The sequence below is a fragment of the Aotus nancymaae genome, unplaced genomic scaffold (assembly GCF_030222135.1).
Source record: "Aotus nancymaae isolate 86718 unplaced genomic scaffold, 86718_ANA_hifiasm-v0.15.2.pri h1tg000033l, whole genome shotgun sequence".
Taxonomy (NCBI): Eukaryota; Metazoa; Chordata; class Mammalia; order Primates; family Aotidae; genus Aotus; species Aotus nancymaae.
Window position 1 is genome coordinate 39,749,378 of NW_026988447.1, and position 7,732 is coordinate 39,757,109.

The following is a 7,732-nucleotide window of genomic DNA, read 5'->3' on the forward strand; positions in this document are numbered from 1 at the left end:
TACCTTCCTGTGTGAAAGCTCTTAATGTTTTCTTTTCCAAAATACCCCAATGCTTCCCTTCCATTCTGCCCTCTTATCCTTCTTTTCTCTTTGTTAAATATATCCATCTATTCCTCACATTTTTTATTCCTTCCTTGCAATTCTCAGATTCCAACCAGCTATAACCCCGGAGTACCGAATAGATAGGGCCTAATCTAGATAGAAACCATTTTTTCATCTTTCTTAAAAACTATCTTCCAAAACAGAGCATCCATGTCTCCTTAGCTTAAAATCTCTTCACTTCTTTTTATATATGTCTGGGATATAGTTAACGTCTAAAGAATCAGAATTTTTGTCTATGGGAATAATATGAACTCTTCACCTAAAATCAGCAACAACAATAACAACTATAACGACCTCAGATTGATAACAAGTAATTAAGAAAAAGACAACTCCCACCACACTCAAAAGACGGGGTTTGTCGCTGTCCCTATTGGAAATTACTGTGGCTGTTTCTAGGAGGAAATAACAATTTAATGAATAGGTATTCCATTTTTTAAATATTCTATCTTTAGTTGAAATGGTTTTCTAACACTATGTTGAAGAAATTAATCATGTAAAGTACAGAAAGAGTAAAGGGGATATTGTGAATGTGCTTGAATAAAGATAAATGATATGAATGTTTGACTCTAGGCTTCTGTCTGCTCTCAGGAACAAAACTGTAGTGAAGAGGATAGATATAGTCTGATCCTTTTTCCTACTTATAATCTGAGCATTGAAATGAGTCTTTCAAATACTACCCTGTGAAGTTCGTGCTAATTTGGGTGGGAATGAGGAAAGTGGGGAGGTTGTTCCTTACTATGTAAGAACTAGCAAAGTGAGCAATTGGGGCTTTATGAGTGCAGGCTTGGACTTCCCTGCAGTTCAGTTTGGCACATATGTAGTCAGATGGAGCCTTCCTTGCATGTTTGTGACTTTGCTTTGTTGTAGCAACAATGGGAAGATGAGTATATGCACTTGCTTAAAGAAGTGAGACAGCTCTCAAACATAGATTAGGGCTGCAAGTCTTTGTGTTAAACTATACCCAGAGAGAATTATTATTTATGGGTCGTATCTTCAAGGGCAAAGCATAGAGTACACTTCAGATATCAGGCTTACTCTGAATTTCCTGCCATGATACTAAAGCTTCCTTGAAGATATGACCTGAAGGATTTGCATTGATTTTGAAAATTAAAGATTGGCTTAAGCAGAAGACGCTATCCAAATCAGGACACATTCTTTTTTTGTGATAATTAGATGAATATATTCAAGATATTTTTAAGAGAATGAGTAGAATTATAATTGCAGCACCAAAATTAACGTTCTTTATTGAGAGTCTTCATTCTAAAGAGTTGAAAATACATTGATATCTTTTCCCTCCTTCATCTTTATAAAAGAGACAGGATAAGTGGAGATAATGTAGAAAAAAATAATTTAAGACTAGTGTGAGAGGTAGAAAATAACCTATAACTAGATGTTCCGGAATAGGATGGGCTCTACCCCAAACTGGGAGGGAGGAAGTTTCCTTTCGGCCATCTTTGTCCTTTTCATGGCTTCCCTGTGTCTTTCAATACAGTCTTCTGAATGCCCAAGGAATCCTGTAGGTCCTTTCTGGCTGCTAGATAACTTTGTAACCTCTCCTGCCCCTGGTTACTCCATTTCCCCTGCAACTTGGTGTTTGACTGACTGAATAAGGTGCCTTCTTCAAAATAAGGCCTTTCCTTTTTTTTTTCCTTTTTGACAGTCTAGCTCTGTCACCCAGGCTGGAGTGCAATGGTGAGATCTTGGCTTACTGCAAACTCTGCCTCGCTCGGGTTTATGGTATTCTCCCATATCAGCCTTCTGAGTAGCTGGGGGATTACAGGTGCCTGCCATCACACCCGGCTAATTTTTGTATTTTTAGTAGAGACAGGGTTTCACCATGTTGGCCAGACTGGTCTTGAACTCCTGACCTCAGGTGATCTACCGCTTCAGCTTCCCAACACATAAATAAGGCCTTTTCATGCAGAAGGCATGAGGCCAGCAAAATTTTATATAATCTAACATCATTATGTTCTTACATAGTGGAGTTGAGCTACATTATTTCAAGAAATCTGCAGATATATCTCAAATCTACTTCGGCTTACTCAGGTTTAGCTGTTTGAGGGTAAGAATTGGTTTTGACTGTAGTGTTTATTAAATTTTATCTCATAGCATATGTTGGCCTACTGTATTTCTTCAGTTGAACTGAAGAGATTCTTTGGGTAATGGGAAGTACAGATATTACTGTTTGTAGGACCATCTTAATCACTCAGGTCACATTTTACTTATAAAATAACTGGTTCCATTTACTATTGTGTGGTAGCTTTATAAACAATTAATTAGTTTTGAAACAGTATGTTGAGTCTTTTTCATTTTTTGGTCGTTTTGCTGTTTTAAAGCTATTTCTAACAATGATATCAAAGAACACATACTGTTCAAGCCAATCAGTTTTGTTTCTTGTTTCTTTGGTAGGGGATGATGTCAATGATATAGGGCTCTGATATTATATGAGGGATTCAAGTACCCGGTTATTCTTATCAAGCCCATTCAAAAGAATAAATGATATGTAATATATCATACCTGTTAATACTTGTTTGAACATGTTTTTCAGGTACACATAATCTCTGCTTTGTGCAGTGGTGATTTATGTGGTTGGCTTAAGAAAAGGAGGTTGTTCAGGGCTTAAATGCTCCTGTGGGTTTATTATGCATAAAATCCTGAGATTTAAACATTTTATTGAAGTGGTTCCCTGATCATGCAGAGCAAGTTATTCTTGGCTGCCTATAAAGAAAGTAAAACACATTCTTGGTCTTATTTCTGTCTTTTATTCCTACCTGATGTCATCCTTGTATAGCACAATATCCTCAAACCAGGAGGTTACAATTAATTCCAAACAAACTTTATTGGGGACTTTCCTTCCTGCAGACATTTCCTAACAGAATATACTATAAACATTCTTAGAGCTCCCAGACAAGAGACAGTCTTAATGTTTGGTTCTCACTACAAACCTTCAGCCTTGGTCTACTACACATGATTGTCAGTGAGAACCCTTCCTTCCCCCAGCAAAACCTTGCATGGAATACTGAAAGACTTCCATGAAAGCAGACTCACACAGATGAATGCTGATATACCAGAGAAATAAACAGAAGGAAAAATGGCACATTTTCTAGGAGGCAGTCAAAAGCAGTTGGGTTGCTAAGGAGGAGAAAAGCACATAACCATGTTTAGATCCTAAATTCTACTTGGATATCTGAATGAATACAGTTGAATTCATGGAGTAAGTATAAAATAAAAGAAGAAAAATTTTATAGGCAAAAAAGAAATTATTGATGCGTGTCAACTCCTACCCTTCAAGTTTTGCTTTCTTTCGGTTTCCAAGTTTCCATTCTCCTAAATCAAACTATACAATCGCTTGAGATAGTTTGCATTTGAGATTTGTTTTCAGTCTTTGTCAATAGGTATAATTTACATGAGAAGAAGCTGCAGTTGCACTTTATCTTTCAAATAAGGATTTAATTTAGCTTTAATAGGACAGTTCTCATATGTTAATTAAATACTGATGAATTATGAGAAACATATTTACTGAGGTTTACCAACAAGGTACAAAAATGTTTTTAATCTAAGTTTGGCATTTAGCTGGTTTGCAGATTCTTCTGTAGAGAGATATAGCTCTTCAAAATTAATATTATGACTATTTTACGAAGATAAAATTGTATGTGGCAGTAAAAGTATTTGTATTTGCAATTGACGTTTATAGTTACATTGCAAAGATGTATGTGGATATGTTTTTGATCAGCAAACACTGAATCTTCCAACATCAATTATATATTTAGAAATCAATTGTTCCTTATTTCTAGCTACATTTGTATTTTTGGAATTTGACTGTATCAGGTAGTTAAAAACTCTGACGCTAATGGAATCCTTTCCTTTTTTATCAAGTTTTTCAATATACTATTTAACAAGAAATGATATAGTTTAAGAATGTTTTCTTCAAATCAACACTTGTCATCTATAGGACTGATTGTATTCCCTGTAATTGAGCTCATTTTCCCTCACCATAGTTTTGAATACACTAGATTGAATCCACCTTTTATTTTGAGAGCCGATACTTCTCCTCATCTCTCTTTTTTGTATGAGTGATTATAACCCTCTTTTTTTCTGTCTCCTCTTCTATCATTTTATCCCTAAAGTCTGCCCTAAGGACTTAAAACCTGGCTTTCCACCAAAATACGTTGTCTGGAGTCAGAGATCTTAAGAGTGCTGAGTTAACTTATCTCCTGAGTTTATAGGCACTTTATAAAGACTGCAGTGTAAGACAATGGGAGCCAGTAAAAGTGGAGTTAAGGAATTATCCGAAAAATGTGACCAATATGCACAGCAAATCTGGATCATTTCACCCATAATTTTTCCCCTTCAATAACAGGATTATTTGGGTCTTGACACTTGCATTGAATTTCTGCTTCTTTGTACAGACTGAGATACAGCCAAAGGCAAGAAGTAATTTTTGAGTTTTCTTTTTATTAAAGCAAAATATCTGAAATCCTTGATTCATAGGCTTTTATAATATGTCTCATTAAAAAAAATAAGAAGATAAAGAAGCTGAAATTATTTGTGTGCTTAAGGAGAGAACACAAGGTGGCAGGACCACAGCAGAAATAATGTTACTTCTAATTGTAATTTCTGGTGTTTTATTGCACAGTAATATGACTGTGGTTACCAGTAGAGTGTTGTATATTACATAACAGAGAGAGAAGCTTTTGAATATTCTCACCACAAAGAAACGATAAATGCAAGTGGTGATGGATATAGTATCTACCATAATTAGATCATTATACAATAGATACATGTATCAAAACCTCAAATTGGACTCTATAAATATATACAATTATAATGTGTCAATTAAAAATATAATTTCTATTGTCAGGGTATAATATGTACCCTGACAATAGATATGAACAGCCTTAAATTCCCTGTGAAGTACATTTTTTCATTCAAATTTTACATACTGTATTATTTTCTTCACTGATAGCAAATCACTAATTCCTCTTGCAGCACAATAGATCTTGGATTTATTAGGTTAAAATACATAAGGACAACAAGCAGACATTCTTGACATTGTAAATATTTTAGCTCTTTATGGCATATGACACACTTTAATTCAAAAAATGCTTTAAAAACAATTCTCTAGGTTGAAATTATGTATTTTCAAGGATCTAGATTATTTCAATATTCTTGGTCTTCATTACATATAAGAGTGTTTTAGTTCTTTGAAAATTACTGGCATTTTGGTAAGTAATAAGATAAGGTATATATCACTGAACTTATCTCTACACTATTCAGTCAGAGGATATATAAAATGGTGATGGATACTTCAAATTTGTTGGTAATAAACTGGATATTCATATAAAAAAACGGAAAGTGCTTGTGTCAGTTAACGTAATAGAACTTTCATAAAATATAAACATCACAATTGTAGTGACTTAACATAATGGAAGTGTCACAGGATTCTTTGGGTGTCACGTCGCCAGCCGGAAACCTCTGTGGCCAGGACGCCTTCTGCCTGAGTATTGCTACAGACCGTTGGGTTCGTTCCTTCCACTAGAGCCGGCAGGCTGCGCTCAGCTCACACTACTAGCCTGGATCTCATACCTGCCAAGGGCAAGCCAGATGTAGAGCGGTGAGGGGTGTGTGGGTGAGTGACAGCCGGGTCCAGCCACTGCGCACAGCCGGGCATGCTGGCTGCTGCGGCGGGTGGGCAGCTCCAGGCGCGAGTACAGGTGCCGGTTCCATGCAAGGCTGCGGCTGGACCAGATACACAGCACATGGCTTCCGCTGCAGGCATCTGTGTCTCGATGAGGGGAACATGGTGACGCGGTGGTGCCTGGAGGCTTGGAGATGCCAGGAACCTCAGAGCCCCAAAGAGGGTGTCACAGCCCTGGCTTGGGGACCCCCTGTGTCTGGGATCTCTGAAGGCCCGCAGATCTCTTCTCCTTGCCCACAACATGGCGAGTGGGTGGAGGGGAGCGGTGTTTCAGCTTTGGTTGTATTACAGCTCTTTCAGTTCTGCCATTTGGCATGTCCTGAATTCTTGTTCCTGCGTCCAGGAAGAATGAAGTATGCAGACAATTGCAGGGTGAGTGAGGCAGAGAGGAGCTTAACTGAGTGACAGACAGCTCTCAGCAGACCCGAAGTAAGTAGTTCCTTTCGGCGGACTTGCGTGCGAAGCGGAAAGGAACTACTTTCGCCACAGGCAGGTCGTCGGAACATCTGTTGGTCTGGTTGAGTCAGGGTTTTTATGGGTTCAGAAAGTAGGAAGTATGTGCTGACTGGCCCATGGGCAGCCATGGGTGGGCCTGGAAAAAGCACCGTAAGTTCCCACTCTGGTCTGCTGACTCCACCCTGAACTGAAGGCTCAGCCCCCATGCTTTGGACTTTCCCTGGCTTGAAGGCGGGGCCTCACCGAGGACCCACCCCTTTCTTCCCAGAAGCCTGTCTGCCTGTTGCCACCATCAATCATATTCATGGCGCCTAGGCTGTTTGTGCTGAGTAGCGCCTGAAGGCCTGCACCGAGCGGGCTCAGTGCCCCCGTTGGCCTCCCTCCCATGCTCGTCGGCACTTAAATTCCAAGGGGGCCAAGGCAGCAGGGGGCTGACGTGTCAGCTCCACCCCAAGCGCTCACACACCCAGCTGGGTTGCGACAGAACCTGCACTCCGCCTCAATTTTGCTCTGAATTTGGAGCAGGCAGCAGGAGCGGGGAGAGGCCAGGCAGTGGGAGCAGGCACTTCTGAGCCTGCAGGGGCAGGGGCGCTTTTCTGGCCCCCGAGAGTAGGTCTGCAGCGGCAGCTAGGCGACTGCAGCTGTGCATGGAAGGGCGGGGCTTCCATCCTGCCAACTCGGAAGAGGCTGGGGCTCCTGCCTGTTCCTGGCTCCTGCCGGCTCTGTGGAGCACACAGCCCTGGCCTTGCCTCCACTGCTGCAGCCAGCGTCTTCACAGCAGCTGCTCGAGATGGGCAGCCACTGCCATCAGAAGTCCAAAACAAGAATTCCTGAGTGGCAAGTAAGTTTCTTGAAAATACTGATTCAGTAAGTAGTTTCCCAATATCAAATCTGCCTCTCAACACCTGGCGTGTAAAATTACAACAGAAAGGTAAAGAAAGTGGGAATTACAAATACTAAATTGTATAGGCAAAGCCTGGAAATAGTGGCTACCACTTTTATTCTTCTTATTCCATTGGCCAGAACTTAGTTATGTGGCCAAATCTAACTTAAGAGGCTGCTGGGAAATGTGATCTATATGTGTGTCCAGGAAGAAGAGTAAATGAGTTTGGTGATCAGCTAACTAGTGTCTGATATAAAGCCCTTGGCATTTAAAGTAAATTATTACTAAGGCAATATTAAGAATCACAGCTACTAATAGTTACTGGTGGAGACACACGTATCAGTCAGGTTTCAACCAGAGAAACAGAACATGTAGGAGGGCCATATTACAAGAGCTTTTGCAAGAAATTGGTTTGCATGATTGTGACAGCTGGTAGCCAAGTCCAAAAAATCCTTACGGCAGGCCATCAGAAAGGGAAGGCTGAATTCTCAGGTTCAGGCTGACGCATCAACGCACAGCAGAATTTCTTCCTGGTTAGAGAAGCCTCAGCTCTGCTCTTAAGGCCTTACAGCTGAGTGAATCAGGCCCATCCA